General features: G+C 33.0%; 1 pseudogene across 1 annotated transcript; it reads right to left on the bottom strand.

The window, feature by feature from the left end:
- Positions 1-7,408: 7,408 nt before the first annotated feature.
- Positions 7,409-11,912, bottom strand: LOC11410165 (vesicle-associated membrane protein 721-like; annotated as a pseudogene). Its single transcript, XR_003009581.2, has 5 exons — positions 11,563-11,912; positions 10,448-10,589; positions 10,230-10,350; positions 8,708-8,770; positions 7,409-7,822 (listed from the first exon to the last, which is right to left on the bottom strand). The product of XR_003009581.2 is annotated as a vesicle-associated membrane protein 721-like (transcript).
- Positions 11,913-21,900: the final 9,988 nt, after the last annotated feature.

Below are 21,900 nucleotides of genomic sequence, written 5' to 3'. Positions count from 1 at the left end.
GTTGCTAACTGATTTGAGATTAGCTCTTTGATGTAATGTAAATTAATCCAAATTAAAGTGTAATTCAACAATGAAGAACACAAAAGCATTGTTCCAACAAAAATTTAGTTCATGTATCGATAATAGAATAGATTCCGTAAGAATAGGAGCATATTTATTTAAGAAGAGGGTACAAGTTGTACCTAAACAAATAGAGACGACAAGTGAATCTTCTGGTTTTTTAAATTATTAAGAAGTGGTCTATGGACACTCCATGATCATAATTAATGCTGCAACACCACGCTATAAAGTCCAAAAATAAAAATAAAAATAAAAATAAAAAAAAAGGAAAAAAACAAAATGCTTAGTAACGTATTGATAACATGTATACTCACTTTCGATATGGTCATCAATTGCTTTAATGTTAACTTGAAGGATTGTACACAAATCCCCCAACCCATGTGACACCATTATTTTTCTCCCTAAAATCAATAATGTGACAACCAGTTCTTTCACGTACAACATAGCTAACTAACATGCTGTGGGGATTTAAGAGTTTGAATTACAATAATCAAACATTATGTGCAACTAAAAATCAGTTGTTCAACCAAGTTGCTTAGACTTCAGTAGCAAGGAGCTCCTTCTAATGATGTATTTGAGGAATATCAGGTTTGATTTCTATGGAGAATAACGTTTGGTCAGTATGCATGAGTCGGATTAGTCATCCACCTTTAGTGGGTCAGAAACTGGTGCGAAAGCAAAAAAAATAGTTATGTCGCAATTGAATTATTTCGGTAATTATAGTAATTTATTCAACGACCAAATTTTAAAAGTAATGATATCTATTTTAGGACGATTTTTGGTGTGTAATGGTCCATGATTGTCAAATTCCATGTACTATAGTTTAAAAAATTGTTTTAATTTCATGAAGGTTAGTCTATATATGTAATGATGAAAACCATGAAATGCTTCATTTTCCCAGATGTTTCTTACAGTGATTTGACTGTGGAATAAATCAAACCAACGTTGTTTGTAGCATTATTTATTTATTATACATGAACAAGAATGATTAGACATTTGAAAGGGAAGAAAAAAAATAGTAGTAGTATTGAGTATTGACGACAACCAATATAATAGATTCCTTTCACTATGATGATCAATCGATTTTGGTCCTTGACGCGTATATAGCAAGTTTCAAAACTGCCTCACTTATCAACTATTTTTTTGACGAAACATTTATCAATTAATAATACTGATAATAAGTTTTATCATAACATTAACATATAATAACATAATATATGCATCCCCCAAAAAAGATTAATGAATTCTATATTATGAGAATTATTTGGAGTTCAAAAAGAAGATCCGTTTGATAAACATTTTATGACACAGTAATTATAAATACTATACGATATAAGTTGTATTTATCTATCATATATAGCAATATTAAACTCTAAATTATATAGATAATAGTAGCTAAGGCCATTGACAAAAGACAAAATAAAATGAATTAAATCCACAATTAAGTTGGCCAAAACAGACAATATTGTAAAAGTTAACAACAAATTAATAAGAGCCAAACTGATAGAGATAGGTTTGTGTCATTTTCGTAGAATTTCTCTTTTGGAGGCTGCTAGATGAGCACGATATGGAGGAATTTGTGCTTATTAGAAACACCTTTAATAGTAACAATTATTCTTACTTCTTAGTGTTCTCATTCAGTCAAGTACTTTAATAATTAAACTATATGAAAATATATATATAAATATATATAATGTATTATGACCCTACATGGAGATAGGGTGTGGACCATTCTTAGCATCAATCTCTTGTAGTGACATAAATTGGATGATTGTATTTTTTGTTTCCTTTCTAAGTTTCAAATCAATTTCTCAACTCATGGTAGAGTACTTGTTTGGCTTTTCTCACGAAGTTGATGTGAGATTCAATCTATGTGTTTTGTTTATAGCACAACAAGTGGAAATGCATGAAAAATGCACCACCCTATAAATATTAAAAATTAATTAGGCTTAATTTGAAGTGTTATTGTAGGTCTCTTTCATAGACTTAGCACAAGGGCTAATTGAACTTTAATTAAAATAAAATGAATCCCAATATTCAATTTTTTATGAGTAAAAAGAAAAAAGAATCAGATTATGATTCAATTGCTATGTTGTTAATTTTTATTTATGGCTTAGCTAATTGATTATGTAATCAGCTATTGTTAGCGTGTAAAGGGCAAACACATGGATGCATGTATTGATTAGAGTTTTTAATTACAAACAAGTTTCATAAATAAAGAAAGTTGGAGGTGATTATCATTCATATCACATTTTTTTTAAGGGATTCCTACTACATATATAAGTGAGTGAAAAAAGTTTATATATTTAAGTTGAAGTTGCCTTGTCTAAGTTATTAATCATATAATATAAAATAAGGGTAGGATGCAAAATGGTTTTTTATTATGAAAAATTGGGAAAGAAGCATATTAGTGGCATTAACGATCATTTTATAATACTTCATCCGATCCTTTTTATTAGAAACAAAAGTGAGAATTTTTTTAGTCTTTTTTATAAGAAATATTGACCAAGTTTCAAGTATGTCTGAAGCTAAATTTCATTTGTGCCCTTACTTATTATGAGAGAGAATATTAAAAGTAAATAAGTTGGTGGAATAAAGAGTAATTAATTTAGGGGTATTCATGGAATTTTTTTAAATGTAGAGGTGTATTAAATGAAAATAACTATTTTCAATGTATTTCCTTGGTCCTGATGTTTTACGTTTTTTGTTTCTTATATAAAAGACCGGAGGGAATAGTTTTTTCTAAAGTAACTAATTTCAGCTTTACTCTCGATGTTACAAAATTAAACCCTATTACTAAGTCGATACTTTCGACGAAATGCGATTTGTTAATATGGAAATGTAAATATTTACCAAATATTTTTTACCATGTGATCTCAACTAAAATTATTTTTCTTTTTCTTTATGAAAGATAGTTAATTATCTATCAATTTTTTTTTTTTTTTTTTGGTCAAGTAGCCCAACGGCTTGAGTAATTCATTTTAAAGGTGGATAAATGAGGTATTCGGGATTCGAACCTGACCCCTACATATAACATATATTATCCCTTATTAAGTGAGCTAAGCTCACAGAGACATCTATCAACTTTTTCAACTTTGATAATTTTCAATATATCAACATGCAAGGTGGAACAAATCTAATAAAGTGTATCTAGTAAATTCTTTTATCTTATTATTTGTGAGGCCAAATAATTAGCAGGCTCTAATTGTGTCATATACTTGTCCTCTAGCAGGAAAAATAAAATTATCCGGTTTCCTTAATTGCTTTTATATTAAGCCTCTTAAGATGATGTTGGGTAGCATACTTATTAAAAGAAAAGGACAGTTTTTCATGACAAATCACGTTCAAATCAAACGAAAGAATTAATGACTAGAAAAGGACATATTTGATCATTTTAATCCGTTTAATTTATGGCAATTAGATTTTGGACCCCACCCTTCAAAGCAACTTTAGTCCCTAAATATAGGACGTGTACTTTTTACCCAACAACCACTTTTTTAAATTTTGGCTTGTTTGTGACTTTGTGTAATATGCAACGAACACATCACAAATGGACATGTCATTTTCATGAAAACAATGAAAAGATAAAACGGTTTAATTGAATTGAAGGACATGTATGATATGAAATTGTGTCATTTTCATTAACTGCAACCATTTATTTAAATATATGAATTGGACTATTTCATGTGATTGACCCTTATCACAAGTGTATTTTATTGTTGTTCTCATCTATAACATAGTGAATCTAAATCACAAGCAAGGAATCATGTTAATGCATCTGGATAAAGAAAAAAATTGTTAGGTGAAATTTTGAATGGAAGGATCGTGACAATAATTAAACATCAATAGTACCCTTGATCCAATGACCCTTAAAAAATGCCGCCTCGTGAATTGATTCTTTTTTTTTTCTTTTTGATGAAAACATATACCTCAAAAAAAAAAAGTCATATTAGTATATTTTAGTCAATTATTTTGTGCTAACGTCTATTAAATGTCAACTATTTTTAGGTTTTCTTCTTCACCTGAGTAAACCCGTGAAGCAGCCTACGTGTACAAAAAAAATCAACTTTCTCAGGCATTTAAAATTTCCATCTATGACGACATGAAAAAGAATATATAAAGTATAAACTAATATATACATAGGCTTAATTAATCAAGTGTTCATTGTTATTTCCTCAACAAAAAGAAAGTGTTCATTGTTATCGTCTTTTTCTTCTGAAAAAGCACTCAAGTTTCCTTGTTTAAAATAACTTACAAACAATTTTTCACTATCCAAAAAAAACTATTAAAAGAAGAAATACTAAAAAAGTTAAATTATCGAGAAAAATTTAGAGAGATAAAACATCAAATCTTTGTGTGTTAATTTAATTTGTGATCAATAATAAGAGATGAATTTGATTTTCTTTTGTCACTAATATTTTTTGGGTTTGGCTAACGTGTGTCTTAAGGGCACTTTAAGTTTCAATAGGTTAGCATTTGCCATATTCTTTCCCTAGTAATGAGCTTTTTGGTTATGTTGATGGTAAGTTATTGAAATTGTAGTTTAAAATGAAAGTAAACCATAGAGTATATCTTTATTTTAGAAAATTGGTATTTTGACACTCAAATTTAACGTTAAATTTTGACGACGGTTTAGATTATTAACATTGTTTAAATACATAATCAATTACGTCCGATAGATGGTTAATGAATATGTCAAACTCTCACAACTTATTAATCAACTACATTACACAATTAAACATGTTTTTGAATGACATTTTCTATAATTTTTAGGTGTATATTTGAAAACCTGAAAAATCTTCCATAAACACAATTTGAAAGGAGATGGAATTGAAGTCATGGGTACAAACAGGGAGAAGGAGAAAAAAGTTGTTAATCTAACATTAGTTATTAAAAGAAGTAGAAAAACACAATTTGAAAGGTTACACTGAAAATATTTTTTTAGTGGATTAAAAATAATATATTTTTTTAATGATAAATATTAGTATATTAGTTGCTATGTTAGTTTTTTCTCTTTGTTAGAATTTGAACCTTAAACCTCCAAACCCAACCCACAAAAATAATGTATATTTTTACATCTAAAAATTATAGTTAGTTGTGCTATGTAGATGATTAGTGATTCACGAGTACATGTTATTTTCATGAAAATTGTGGTTGAAGTTTGATGTGAAAGTTTTGTATTGGAAAATAACACAAGTGTTTTTATATGCATGTATTCAATTACAAGTATATTAAATATCATTTCTCACAAGTCACAAAGACAAATTTACGGACGTCTTGTTGCCTTTGTTTTCTTCTTCTTCTTCTGATGTGTTGTTGGAGACAAACAAATGGAGGACCATAATTGCATGTAGAAGAATTGTCCTTGATTGAAGGGGGTACCATGCGTCATTGAATCACAAATATTTGGCTAACCTATACTTTTGACTTCTAGGGGGTGGATCATTAAATGGAAAGATATATATTAAATTGGTTCGTTTTTTCTTCCATTTTCAAGAGTTGAAATTTCAAGTAGAACGTAGCTTTTGGTGCCATGTAACAACCACTTTTCCTTATTAATTAAAACAGTTTGAATGAATTTCAACGTAAGAGGCCATGTAAGTTTTGTTGGATTATAGCGAAAGAAAAGTTTTCCGCTTACCATGCATGACTTTGAAACTTTGGTTAGTTGACCCTTGCAAATGCTACACGTCTAATGTTGGTAATAAATGTGTTATGTATTTTACAAACCTTTTCATCAAATAATGCTGTTTGATCTTTCTTTCTATTTTTTAGAAAAATAAATAACTTCTAGTCATGTTCATATTTGACTTGACTTGTTTTTAGTTAGAACCGTTTTTAATAAGTAAATTAACCAACGCTCTTTCTTTCTTTTTTTCTTGAAATGGTTAATATTAGTATTCTTTGTGTTATTTTGAATGGCATATATGGGATAAAATCGGTCAAATGAGATTGGAACCATCCTTTCTAGTTGTCATGCAGACTTAAAAAAATACCAACATGACGTGGCACAACTGATAAATGTTTTGATATTTTTAACCATATATTAACATGTATATTGGGAGAGGTCAAATCGTTAAATAAACTTTGGTCACCTCAAGAGATTAAGTTCTAAAGTTCGGTGCGAGGATACAATGGTTAGAAGAAAAGAAAGAAAAAAACAGAACGGTATGTCTTCGAAAATTATAGGGTTGATCATTGACTTGCTATGTTATTCATTTATCCATCAAACAATATTTGAAATCTTTTTTGCATGGATATTTGAATTGCAATTGATGAAGCTTTTTACGTACAAGGTAAATTAAGAAGATGAAAAAAACAGTCATTCCAAGTGATTACTTGAGGCCCAACGAGTTCTTTATTTTTGGCCATTACTTTTCTCATCCTATGAAATTCTCGCCCTATGAAGTTCTCGCGCACTCTATTCGAATTCTAAAATCCAAAATATTTCAACGTATTTTTGAAGGTTTTACGGGGTTTTTATGCAGTTTGGATTCTAAAATCCAAACTGCATAGGGCACATGAGAAACTCATAGGGTGTGAAAAGAAACAACCTTTCTTTTTTGGCAAGTAAAAGGTGCTTAAAGCCCAGCAAACGAAAAGGAAAAAAACGAAAAAACTAAGGGACATAGACATTTCAGTTAACATCATCCTTTCTAACACAGCAGGTGGGTAAGTTAAAGTGACTAATCAGCACATACATTAGCACTTCCGCGCACAGAAGAAGAGACCCTCCACAGTCTTGGTTTTATCAACTTTTGTTGTGCAAAAACAAGTTGAGGGAATTGGTAAAGATGCAAATGCTTCAAAGAGTGAATAAAATTGGCATTTACTGATTCAACAATGAGTTATTCTAGTACATTGAAAACCTTTTTACATAAATTACCAATCCCATTAGATCAAAATGGTTTGCGTAACTCTTTAAAGGTTGAATACCCTTACTTTGTAGTTGCTCCACACTTCTTTGGAGTAGTGAGTAGCCAAGTGAGTAATAACCAATCAACACTGTGTTCACAAGGAAGTATTAGGCATTCTTGATTGAATGAGTAGTCGCTTCTTTATACTCGTCTAACACTCCCAATAATCAATGTGTTATCATTCAGAAATCGAGTTTAAGACGGAGCGTCCCAATTTTAGCCATTATAAAATTATGAATGTTATGTCAAATTCGAATAGATCCTTATTATGAATGTTGGGAGGGCCACAGTCTCTGATTCAGAAAAATTAGGAATCTAACCGCGAGCAAATGTTCAATATCTAATCAAGTCTAGATCATTTATAAATATATAAGAGTTTCTCCACCCTTATGTAGTGTGCAAAAAGCCACAGGTCCAATCAACATTCAAAGTTTAACAATGAAAAATGGTAGATTTGGAAACAAAAAAATATGATCGCAAAGCAAACAATTTACAAAATTGATGACAATGTCAATATGAATAATCTGAATGGAAACCAAACTTCAAACAGACAACCCAATTTATATTCAAAAGCACCTAAAACTAGAACAAAGTGACAACTTCAACGGACTTGAAATCTATATTACATACAAACACATGCCATACATTGACATCGCCTTGGATAATCACAAGGTTGGAATAACAATAAAGGCCACAGAGAATGGTGCTTATTATCCCCGAGTCACAGAAAGGACTATTATGAGGATCAGTGCTATCAAAATTCCCAACACAATCAGCTTTACCTTCATGTTTTGCAGCCACATTTTTCGACGGATTGAGGTTCCAGAACTCCTGAAGTCTTGTGCCTGAAAGAGAAAATACAAAATTATATGCTACCACTCCATAATCAAAATTCAAAAGCTATACTGGAAACAGAAAAGTGAACATGTGAATTCTAAAGAATTTTCTTTTTGCTATCAAGTGGAGAGAGAAGAGAATGGGACTGGTAGATCTCACAAGACTCAGCATACCATCAAACTCTAATAATGCATACTATGTGGACTGTAAAGAAGATTCTATAACTCTAAAGCAACTTCAAAACATTATTATATGTGTATGGAACAGAGAATGCCATATGTTAAATTATCTGCATGACACCAGTACGAATAACATACAGCCTTTATCATTATCGCTCCAAAAAAGGAAACGAATGGGGTTGGGGATTTGAGGAGGAACCTCTTCCCCAAGAAGGAAAAAGGTGTTCCGTGAGCTAGAGAACACTGCCACCAGATTGAAGAAGGAAACGTTGAAGAACATGCTTAATAGTTACCTTGCCGCTGCCCCTGAACATGAGTTTCAGGACTTATGCAGACAGGCTTGAAAATTGTAAAAGAGAGACTTATCGTAGTGGTAGCAAGAAAGGGAAAGAGAAAAATGGAGAATATAGATTACAAAATTATATTAATTCCCATCAGTTTAATTGTTTTTATAAAATAAAATAAAAAGACAGATACTTTGTCGATATACTCGTACAAAAACAACTGAAAATTGCACACACAAACACATATATTCATTAAAAACAAGTGGGAGAAGTGGATGTCTGTAGTGGGTCTGACTGACTGAGATAATAAAGTTATCTAAATAAACCAGAAGAATATACTTTCTATAGTAGTAACCCACAACTCCAGTCCGTACAGACCACGGCAGCATACTATAGAGAACAGGAAGATGCACGTAAACTACATACTAACCTGGTGATGAAGGTTATCAGTCTTGTCCACCAGAAGCTCTATCTTTTCTCCTCTGTCTAGAACCTACATTAAATTATAAACACGAGATTAGTTGGCTGTTGGTTATTATAGTCACAAGTTTTGTGACTCAAACCACGCGATTTGAGAAGATTTAGCATGCCATTGATTTGAATCAAGCGATAAACTAGAGCTAACTTTCAATAATGCATTACGGGGGTTCATTTCATTCATTATGAACTAAAAAAAAAAGTCTAAGGCTGATTAGTGAGATCTTAAAAACTTGATACAATGAATGATAAGGCTGAACACATTAATCAATATTATTATGTGTCCAATACATATCACATTACTCTTCTCTCTCTCAAGGTGTTGAATGGGTGTAGAAAAATCATTTTCCAAATAAATCATGCAAGAATCAGACGGGTCGTGCCCAATGCACTCTTCACTGATTGATTACATTACATGATTTAAAATTCTTGTGGGTAAATAAATAATATGAACAATTATATATACTTTGTGAACAATAAATAAAACTTGAAATGAAAACATATCAACACATAAACCATAGGGGTCAGTATGACATCTTGAACCAAAGGAAACTTTACGTTAAAGTGCGTTAATAATAATATGGTAAATATTTATATCACATATAAAAACCATATATGAAAATGTATTGATATCTAAATCTAAATTATAAGAAGTGGCTATAGGACACGGGTGATTTGTAACATAAGAACTAAAATTATTCAACTGTAAAATCATGTCATTAATAAGATGATCGTGCATGTCAAATTTCACATAAATCAAGCACTCTTGATTTTGTAATCTTATTGCTGATATTTATTTATTTATTTATATTTTAAAAAAGTATGTTATAGGTTAAAATAAAGTTGTGCAGCAACGGATCAACCAATTATAAAATTTTAAAAATCACGGTCTACTTCGTATGAAGTTTTAATTCAATAGATGGATTTGTTGAATTCATGTTCGACAGAAAATAATTAAACAGGACAATAGAGAAGACCCACTCTTAGAGTAAATGGATCCCAACCTATACATTATTGCTGGAAAAATCCTTTATGTATTTCATGAGTTGTCTTATTTCATCATATTTTATGATCTTACCTTTTAAAATAACTACCATTGTGCTACGCCTATATGAAACATTTGAATTTCATTTGCTTTTTTCAATGGATTTAAACTTAACAAATGTTTGATTATTTTTTATTTTATTTTTCACAAAACTTTGGAGTTTGAATCAACTAATTTAAGTATAACATTTTAGTTTAAGGTTTTCAACATAAGTTTAGGTTCATTATAAACTTATTACACATCGCATATGTAACTGTGTACATGTGTTTACAAAATGTAATGAAAAATAATATCTACATGTAGTGATGCAAAGATTAACACCTGGAATTTGTAAGCTGAACTTTTGCATATATCAACATCAATGCTTCATAAGCACAAACACATGAACATGATAAAACATTGACCAGAATAATTTGAAGTTTATCTCTACCTTTTCAATATTCTCCATCATGACACCTTTAACTTCAGAAACCTGAGCTTTCACCTTTGCAAGCTTGCTTATCTCGTCAGGATGATCAACACAGTACTGCATATGTTCCTTCAACTTTGGCCTGTGCAGAGAGGTTAACACATGAGACAAAATAACTATATAAAATATAAATAGACTGCCAGATTAAACTCAAAAAGTTTAGAGCAGAAAGTTAGTACCCAAACTCCTTGTTAAGGCTATTGGGAGGAGCTGTAGAAGCCTTTTCACCACCATATTTTGACACAAAATCATCCTTGACACGCTCTAGAAAGGCCATGGGAACCTGTCTTCCAGTTGTTTCATCTGCAACAACACAATAAGCTGCAAATCCAAAAAGTCAGACATTTCTTCTATATGCCGCTAGTGAACTAAAGCAGCAGCATCAACAAAAGCAATATCAGTTGATGAAATTATAATTTAAAAAAGCCACCTCTAAAAACATAGATGCCGGAAGATTACCTAACGCACGTAGTTAGCATATATTGTTTCACTTGTTTACTATATACAAGTTTTATACGTTGGAATCAAATACACAACCCTCTCTTTTCCCAATCTCAAAGCAAAAAAAAGAAAGAGTTAAATGGCAATGACCGTGGTTGTTAAAATACCGATATGAATCGTAAAACCCCGCAATTTGGCGATTATGCTTGCTCTCAGCGTTCAAGAGTAAAAGTATACACATAATCCTATTTTGGTGGAATCACCCATATTACTTGTTGAAACATGTCTGCGATTACACTTAGTGAATCATATGACTAGTGTTTCGATTCTTATGATTTTCCTTCACCTTCCCGATTTTGCATGAAATCTGAATTTTAACTGCCTTGAGTATAACTATAGCAAAATGCATAAAAAAAAAAAAAAAAAAAAAAAATAGATGATCTATAACCTAGCACTAAGAAGATCATCGCATTGCTCAACTAAAATGAATATTTGACCTGGTCAGATTTTCAACGTACAGAATCAATTCAAATTTCATACATTTCACCTAAACAACTAGGATTAATTATATTTTTAATCCCAAAAAAATCACAACCAATAAAATCAAGTCCTTACATAAAATTCAATTTAAGTCACTATTTTCATAAACTTCCACCAATCCAAGCAAGAATATTAAAAATACGCAATAACCATACGGTGATTAAGTGATCTAGGGTTTGCATACCAACAATTACGAAAAAAAATAGGGTTTAACAGTTTATGCAAAAACACCACAATTGATGCAATCAATTGAACATAGAAAGGAACAAGATGAGTAAAAAAAATGTTAGATCGAAGGGAAAATTGCACGTACTGTAACCATTATCGATAAGGTAGTTGAAGGTGTGATTATCACAGTTATATGTGAACTTGTTATTGGTAGAAGGAAGTTTCTGAAGACACTGAAAAGCGATGGAGTTGAAGTTACCACTGAATTCGGTGAATTCAGCGAGGATAACTGTTCCTCTTGATACGAAAGCGTAGATCAGTTGCTTCTGATTCTGGTTGTTCGCCATTGAAGAAGAGATCTGAGAATGGTTTTGATTTTGGTTGTTGATGGTTGTTTCTCTCTCTAAAGATTTTGTACAGAGAGAGAGAGAGGAAAAGAAGAAGAAGTTACAGAGAAATGGATGAGAGAGAAGGGTTTTGTTGATTTGAAATTTGAAACAGAGGTTTTCTTTTCACTTTCACGCTCTGCTGTAATACAAAATGCTAAATTTTAATGGGTTTTTTATCATGTGCAAATTTAGTAATTTTAATTTGAAACTTATGTTTTTTATATTAAATATGTAGCTTTTAATCAATAATTGTTGGTTTTTAATGAAAAATTACTAATTTTAGTTAACTTAACATGTGCAATATTGCACATGTTAGACAAACCCAATTTTAATTTAAGCGAAAAAATATTATTAGTCAAATATTAGTAAAAAAAAAAGAGATTAAAATCAAACAAAACCTATTTACTAGAAAAGGAGGTTAAAATAATACCATACGTGTTCTATAGTTTAAAAGCTTTCAATAATCGGTAAAAAAAATTATAATTCTTTCTATAGTTTTTAAAATAAATTAATGAGGTAGCTTCTAAATGTGGTCAAACAAAGAAAAATGAAAATAGTTGATGGGAGATCTATCCATTTGACCCGTTGTTGAAAGTTTGGAGTGTTTTTGAATTTTAATATGATTGATCAAATCGTACTATCATAAACCACTTAATATTTTATTTAAACATAGAGTAATGCCAATAACATTCTATTTTGATAGCCCTCAGCAATTGGAAGTTGGGATATTATGCGGTTTATGGGAGAATTTCATCAAAATGGGAAATTGTCGCGAGGTATTAACACAATTTTTATTGCTCTTATTTCTAAAATTGACAGCCCTCAGAAATTGAATGACTTTCGTCCCATTTCGTTGGTGGGTAGTGTTTATAAAGTTTTGGCGAAGGTTCTTGCCAGTAGATTGTGGCAAGTGATGGGCTCTGTTGTTGCAGAAGAACAGTCAGCTTTCGTTCGTAGTCGACAAATTTTAGATGGGATTCTTATTGCAAATTTTGGATGAGGCGTCCAGATTAAAAAAGGAATTATTGTTGTTTAAGGTGGATTTCGAAAAAGCGTATGATTCAGTTGATTGGGGGTATCTGGATGCGGTTATGGATAGGATGTCGTTCCTCGTTCTTTGGAGGAAGTGGATTAAGGAATGTGTATCGACTGCAACAGCTTCGGTCTTAGTTAATGGTAGCCCGACTGATGAGTTCCCCTTGGAGAGGGGGTTGCGCCAAGGAGACCCTTTCTCCCCTTTTCTTTTCTTGTTAGCTGCAGAGGATTTTAACATTCTTATGAAGTCGGTGGTTGAAAGGAATAATTTTGAAGGCTATAAAGTTGGGGCGCCCTCCTTAGTGTCAGTTACTCGTCTTCAGTTCGCTGATGACACGTTGATTCTTGGAGTGAAGAGTTGGGCCAATGTTCGGGCGATGAGAGCGGTGTTGGTGTTGTTTGAGGTTATGTCTGGCTTGAAAGTAAATTTTCATAAAAGCATGTTGGTGGGCGTCAATGTTTCTGCTTCCTGGCTGAGTGAGGCAGCCTCTGTTCTCCGCTGTCGTGTGGGGAAAGTGTCGTTTGTGTATTTGGGTCTCTCTATCGGGGGTGATCCACGTCGATTGAACTTTTGGGAACCTCTTCTATGTAGCATTAGATCGAGACTGTATGGGTTCAATAGTCGGTTTTTATCGTTTGGCGGCCAGTTAGTTCTTCTAAAGTATGTCTTGACCTCTCTACCTGTCTATGCTCTTTCCTTCTTCAAGGATCCGTCATGTATAATTTATTCCCTTGACTCTATTTTTACTAAATTTTTTTGGGGGGGTTGTGAGGATCATGAGAAACTCTCTTGGGTCAGTTGGACCACTATTTATTCTCGGAGGGAGGTCGGAGGTTGAGGGAGTTTAATGTTGCGTTGTTAGGAAAGTGGTGTTGGCGTTTATTGGTGGAGAGGAGTAGTTTATGGTATAGGGTGTTGGTGGTGAGATATGGTGATGAGGCTAGGAGGTTGGAGGTTGGGGCCGGAGTGGTTCTTCTTGGTGACGAGAGATCGCTAATATTAGGGACGGGTTAGGTGGTGTTGGTGGCGGGTGGGAGTGTGCGTCTCGTTCGGTGGGGGATGGGGATGATACTCTTTTTTGGTATGATCCGTGGTTAGGTGGTGTGCCGTTTTGTGTGCGCTTTAGGCGCCTTTTTGACCTTGCGGTTGATAAATCTTGTACGGTTGCTGACATGTTTTCTGTTGGGTGGGAGGTTGGGGGCGGGTTGGAGTTGGAGAAGGGGGTTTGTGGGTGTGGGAGGAGGAGATGCTAGGGGAGTGTATTATTTTACTTGGTAATGTTTCTTTGCAGTGTAATGTGAAAGACACTTGGAGGTGGCATCTGGATCCTTATGCAGGTTATACAGTCAGCAGCGCAACCATTTACTGACTATTCACGCCATTCCTCAGGTAGAAGGTGCAGATGCTCTTGTTTGGCATAAACATGTTCTACTTAAGGTCTCAATATTTGCTTGGCGGTTGGTAAAGAATAGGTTGCCTACACGATCAAATCTGATGCATCGCTGTATCCTCTTAGCTTCGGACGCGGGTTGTTTGTTAGGGTGCGGCCAAATCGAGACTTCTCAGCATTTATTTATTTCTTGTGGTTTTTATGGCTCTTTGTGGTTTAAGGTGCGGTCTTGGCTTGGTGTCTCAGGCCCAGACCCCATTGTTGTCTCAGATCACTTCCTTCAGTTCTCTCATTCAGCAGGTGGAGTTCGTGCAAGGTGCTCCTTTTTGCAGCTTGTTTGGTTGCTTACTGTGTGGATCATTTGGAATGATCGTAATCAAAGGTTGTTTAATAATACATGTAGCTCCATTGATCAGTTGATGGATAAAGTAAAGCGGAACTCTCTTTGGTGGCTAAAAGCTCATAATGTTGTTTTTGTTTTTGGGTTCCAATTGTGGTGGTCAAGTTCTTTGGCTTGTTTGGGACTTGGCTAATTTTTGTTTGACTCTGTATATTTGTAATGATATGTGTACATCCATTCCATGGCAACTTTAATGAAAACCTTGTTTTTCTCTCTTCTTATTAGTCAAAAACAATGGAGAGAGAAAAAGGAAGAGAGATGATAAGACCATCATGTGAGTATGAGAGAGAAAGTTGTATAAAAGTTGTCACAAATTGTTTGTACAAATATCATTTCTCTATTTGTAAATACTTTGGGCATCATTGGTACATCTTGTACTTGGAGGTGTCCGTGGTTTGTTAATATAAGTTCCATTTTTTGTTAAAAAAAAAAAACATTCTATTTTGAATTCCTTAAAAAAATAAACATTCTATTTTGAATATTATCTTCAACGCTGTCATACCCCAATTTTGGACCGTTTAAAATCTCTTGTCCGTATTTTAAATTGGTTCACGTTCCTTTTTATTCGTTTTTTTACCATTTAAAGTTTGTGTTTCTTGTCTTTAGTCATTCAAAAAGTTTTTATTTTTACATTTAAATCAACGTTCGCATTTTACAACAATTAAAACCGTCTCGCTTTCATTTTTATGACGCATTTTTGTTATATAGTCTTTTTAATCATAACGATCATGTCCAAAAAAAGAGAAGGCCTAATCGCATTTTAAAAGGCGTTTTTTTTATTTATTAATCATTTCAACCGAAATTTCGGCAGGGAGGATACTTTGAAGTACCTCATGTCAGATTTCGAAGGGGCTTTTTATTTTCTTTTTTTAGGTTAGTTTGTTTATTTTTATTTTTTATTTTTTATTTTTTTTAGAAAAAACAAGGGAATGAAAGTCACGTGAATGACTCCTTCCCCTTTTCTTTTCTTTCTTTTTATTTATTTTGTTTATTTATTTTATGCATTTTGTTTTTATTTATTTATTTGTTAAAATCTTTTTCTCCAAGTCTCAGCTGCAGGGGCATTTTGGTCATTGATTTGTACCAGAGCCAACCCTAGTTTGTGTAACACCCCGTTTTTCCCGACTTAAAAATTTCATTTAATTAATCAGAGTATTCAACATGTAAACGGAATGCTACACTTCATAAAATCATAAATAAGTTAATTAACTAATTTATCCTTCAACATATTAATTCAAACTTTGCAGCGGATTAAATTCATTAACATAAAAAGTCTTGGCATGAAGGCCTCATCAAAACATCTCATAAAAATCCAATTAACAACTTAATCATGTAAATTTATAAACAATACGTAAGGAATAGAAAAGCATGCAACAAAGTTCCCATCCCGTTACGTATCAGAGCACCTAAACGACTAAGTGAGGGATAGCCACTCACGACAGCAAAAACACAGCAACCTACTCTTGATCACCTGCAAGTTACTCATACGAAGAGCAACATTTTCAAGCAGAAGGGGTGAGATTCACAATCAATAATAATAATATATAATTCATCAAATGCATCTAACAACTTAAACTTCATCAATTAGTAATAGTAATTCTTTTAACGACTCCTAAACCATATCATATACTCATCATATCAACAGTCATAACTCGATATCATAAACAACATCATAACAGCATCATTTAACTTCATAATTAACATCTTAATCATAATCATATAACATCATACTCATAATTCGTATACAACATGACAACTTCATAATCAATGACCTAAACAACGTAACAACATCATATTCATAGTTCATATACAACATAACAACATCATTAATTCATGTTAACATTCTCCACCTAGCACCTTATTAACAACTCATGAATAGAGGACAACTTAGCAACTATATGTAACATCATCATTTCATAATAATAATTATTCATCAAACATTCCATTAGCAATTCATGAATAAAAGACAACTTATCAACTTAACATAACCATCATCAAGTACATTTATAATCATCATCATGTAACATCATAACAATCATATATTCAACACCATAAACAGTCATCATAACATCGTAATCAATATCATAAATATCTTCTCATAATAATATAAACGACACGACATAATCATCACATCATAATAATATAAACAACTACATATATTTAACAATAATGTTCTTACTTCTTTAACTTTAGTAACACTTACTAATTCAACCAACGACGACGATAACTACAATTATCCAATATATGTATATATTTCATAATCAACAATATCGTCAATAATAAATATCTAACTCATCAATTAAATCTATCACCCTGTCATAATAATAATTCATCAATATATAAGTATATCATCATTAACAACATCAACCAAATGATAATTACAACCAACAACAACGACTCATGCAACAACTCGACACCACCGCTAAGACTCATGCAAGACATGACAACTCCACTAAGACTCCTCAACAAATGCAACTATGCATGTGGTACCAAAATCAGGGCCGTGACCCACACCGCTGTCGAATGGTTAAAGCATTCTCATCAGGACATAAGTCCTCACCACTAACACCACTTTGAGTAACTAGTACTCCACCACTTTGAACGACTAAGCATTCCAGAGCCGAAGCTCTCCCACTGTTATGTTAATGCAACTAATCCCCATAGAGTATATCTACATACCAACCAACCTAGACATATACATATATATGATTCACCAACCAACTTACACCTTTAAGGGAGTTTAATTAAATACAACATTCATTCAGTCAGCATCCATTCATCAATCACAACCAAATTAGAACATCCAGAGAAATACACCAACATACAAGCCATGCTTAATCAACAAGATAAATCAACCATCAACAGCAGAAGTCAAACCAACAAAATTCTGGGCAGCTCGCCTCGCGAGCACATCTGCTCGCTATGGCGAGCTCAGGAAATAAGGTACTCGCCATGGCGAGTTCGAGGCGAACAGAAATATGGTGCTCTCGGGAAAAATGATATTTTTCTCACTCAAACCTCAATTCTAAGCTCCCTAATCATCTTTTAAACCTAAAACTTGCTCCAGTCTTCTTAAAAATCATCTAGGCACATGAAACTACCCAAAATACGGCTTGTAACAACATTTTTAAAATCCAGATTTTCACAAGGCTACTCGCTATGGCGAGTTGTATCACTCGCGAGGCGAGCCATGAAGTTGTTCACTCGCTATGGCGAGCATAGGCTACTCGCGAGGCGAGCGATGAACTTCTGTACGGCAGAATGCAGGTTTTTCCCAAAAATCCCATTTTTCCTCAATTCACTCCCCAAATTAGTTTACAGATATGCAATGAAAGGTTTTATGCACTCAGAACCCATTTCTAACTCCAATTCAACAATTCCTACACTCAAAACCCATTAATTAACAAAACCTAACTTTAATCAAATATTAACCAACATTTCCCACAACATTAACCAACAGATGCATCTTAATCAATAATAAACAGCAACATGGCAGTACACAAACAATCTCAAGATATAACAACATCAAATGGTAATTAACATCTTAAAACATCATATATATACATATAACCCTTCATCAATCATTGACAATATCGTATTCACAAATATATACATACATATATTAATTCATCAATCATAAACAATTCTTCACTGTGATCTACGTGCAGTAATTTGACCATAGCTCAAGTTCTATAAATCCTTTTGAAGTCAAACCAACGGCATTAGAAAGCTAACATCCATACCTACAACTTTCGTGCTTACACCTAAGACCAATTCTGTATCAATCAATACCAGTTTTCATTTCAAATTCTGACAAAGTTGTGCTGAAATTCATAAAAATTCACTAAGACCTCCTTGGAGTATTTTCATCATATCTCATAAACCAAAAATCATTTTCGAGTAAAACTAAAGCCATTGGAAAGCTAACAAAATTATCTACAACTTTCATGTTTACACCAAAGACCAATTCAAAACAGAAACATGTGAAAAAGACGCAAGAACGCGAAACAGGTGATGCTGTCTCTGTGAAGCTCGCGAGGCGAGTAAGTTTACTCGCTGTGGCGAGTTGCGACGAACAACCCTACGGGAACAGACCAGTTTTCAGCCAAAAACCCAATTTTTCATCCACCCAAACCCCAAATTTGATAGGAAACTCAACATATGTTTATTCTACAATCTGAACATCGATTCTTAACACAATTGTCATGATTTCTACACTTTTCAATCCAAGAATCATACTCCAAAAACCTAACCCCCAATTCCCAATTTCAACTAGAACTATGCTAAATCAAAATCAGAATTATATAACCATTATCATTGAGAGATAGTCTCACCCTTACCTGAATTCAATTGCACAAACAAAGCTACAGCAAAATCGATCCCCTCTTGCTCTTGTTCTCCCCTTGGCTTGGTTTTCTCTCCCAAAACTTGTTTCACGTAAAACTGCTTCTAACCTTTTCTTTTCCTAACTCCCAAAATATAACTCCTCCTTTATTTCATTAAACTCCCCTTAATTCTATTAATTCTTAATTAACTCCCCAACCTCCAAAATAATATTAATTCCCACATTATTCTAACTAATATTAAAATAAACTATATAATAAAATAATACACACCACATAATCAACCAATATTATTTAAAATCACATAAATTATATAAATATATCCTAACTCAATAAAAATAATTAAATAATCAAATAATTCAAGGAGGGCGTTACAGTTTGTCCCTATAAATACACTGTCAATCATTGGGAAATGGGCCAGAAGTCACTGTTCACGTCAGAAAATCAGCAGCAATTCACAAACCCTAATTTTCCACTTTTCCAACCCTTTTTCAAATCAAGCCCAAAAATTACAAAGAAAAGAGTATGAGTTTAGGAAGAACATTCATAGGTTCATAGGAAAATCCAGTAACACCAAAACTTTACTAAAACCTCAAAACTATTCATATAACCACACAAATCACAAACAAGCAAACCGAACCAGAACAGCAAGCAGGCCAAACAAGCAAACCGAACCAGAACAGCAAGCAGGCCGAACCGGAGCAGAAGCGAACCGGACCAGCAAGGGGGCCGAACCGGAAGGAAAGCGGAACCGGACCGGAAAAGGGAGCAGAAACGAACCGGAAGGAAGGAAGGGGACCGGAAAAAGAGGTAAAAATTTCACATTTTCATTTGTAGATCTAGGATTTTTGGTGCATGTTTTCGAAATTTTGAGCTTGGATTCGAGTAGAGGAAGGGAAGAGGAGTATTTTGATGTAAAAAAATTTCAAAAAAAAGGCAAAAAAAACTCCGGCGCTCCGGCCGACCACCGCGCCGGAGCAGCTCCGGCCGCCCCTCTTCATCTTCTCCGGTCGCGTGTTCTTTGAAGGAGGGGAGAGCTTCTCTCTCTAAGTTTAACTTAGAGAGAGAAGTGTTTTAGTTTTATGTTATTTTTTTTGTTAAAATTGCTTTTATAGTGCTTTCTTTTTTTTGCTGGATCATACGTGCGCGTATTCATAATCTTACGATGTTCCATCGCGTTAGTAGCCATCAGATCTGGATCGTTCCTTGATCTGACGGCTACCGTATGATCTGTTTTTAAATCAAGTGTGTGTTTTTTCTGCGTGAGTGTGGTGTGGCTTCTGTTTGGACCGTCAGATCGTTGATCTGACGGTCACTGTGTTTTCAGTTTAATCCCTTTGTTTCTATGTTGTTTTTGTGACCCTTGGATCGTTGGATCCAACGGCTGTGATGAATCCAGTGACTGAATCTGGACCATTGATTTAATCCAATGGTCCAGAATTAATCCTGCTGAGCCAATGTTTTATTATTTCTTATTTTTAATTGTCTTTATTTTTAAATACTGTTTTTACATTTTTTTGACATTTTTTGTGTTTAGAAAAATTCCAAAAAATATTTTTCTCACTATTTTAATTTTCTCTAATTTTAAAAATCCATTCTATTTGTTTTCTTTTATTTTATTTTTTTTGTTTATTTCTTATATGATGACCTTAATTATTATTTGTCTTAATTCTTGCTTATTATTTCTCATGTCTCATTCATCATAATATTTCTTGTGATTACTAACTATTTAATTTTTTGTCTTGAATCATAGCATGCACATTTAATTTTTCCATCATTTTATTTTGTCATTGACTTAGTGTGTATAAATAGGGAATTGATGTAATTTTATTTCTTGCTTTTTATTTTGGCATAAAGGCCTTAGGGTTGTATTTAGGAATTGATGTAATAATGTAGGTAACACAAGCACCGACACATGCACCGACACTACCACATTTTATTTACCGCTTTCCGTTAGTTTTTACGACGTTACGTTAGTTTTCACCGTTAGTTTAGAAAAATCATTTTCTCAAAAAGTCAAATATGCAAAACTTCAAAAATCATTTTCTTAATAACTTTTTTCCTTTATTTTCTTAATCAAATTCTCAATCAATTTTAATTCAACTTCAATCATTTTCAAAATTTAAAATCAATCAACCTCACTTGTTTTCTTTATCTCATGCCTTGAGGCCTCTTTCTCTTCTTAAAACCCATTTTCGAAAAAAATCTTAAAATCAACCTAACCCACCAAAGAAATTCTTGAGTGGAACTACGTCGGTTTTGATCCCTTTCCCAAAAAGGGTACGTAGGCAGAGGACTCGTCCTTCCAAATCAAATAAAAATAACCAAAAACATACTTCTTCTCCCTCCATTCTTTCACTTAGATTTTTAGGTGATAATTTTTCAAGTAAGCAAATGAATTTAGCACAAGATAATCTAGGTAAGCGGTTCCTTCGGAGTACCGAAGTCGTTTAGGGTGCTTAACACCTTCCCTATTCGAAACCAACCCCCGAATCCAAAGTCTCGATAAGGGTTTTTACTCATTTTTTCCCTTCCCAAGAATAAAAATCGAGAGTTCAAAGATTGACGATTCAAATCAATTAATGGTTTGACATCCGAAAATCGCGAGCACAAACGCTCATTTTTAATTAGTTTATTTCATGATGATCTCACATTTTGCAAATGAATTCCACTTAAAATGGTGGATCATGCATTAATTTTATCTAATAAAACTCTAAAATGTATGTGTTTCCTTTATGAAACTTAATTAAATAATCAAAAGAGGTGTTCCTTCAAAAAATGATATCAAAGTGTGGGTGGCTTCTCATTAATCTCTCTTATGCAGTGAATTATAAGCATCTTCATTTTTTTTTCTTCATATATACGGTTTAGAAAAAGTGATTAGTGAAATTATGTTTCAATTTATATGTTGATCATCAAAAAATA

Source organism: Medicago truncatula, chromosome 2 (genome assembly GCF_003473485.1).
Source record: "Medicago truncatula cultivar Jemalong A17 chromosome 2, MtrunA17r5.0-ANR, whole genome shotgun sequence".
Taxonomy (NCBI): domain Eukaryota; kingdom Viridiplantae; phylum Streptophyta; class Magnoliopsida; order Fabales; family Fabaceae; genus Medicago; species Medicago truncatula.
Note: the sequence above shows the minus strand (reverse complement) of the source record. Positions and strands in the feature narration are given on the sequence as shown.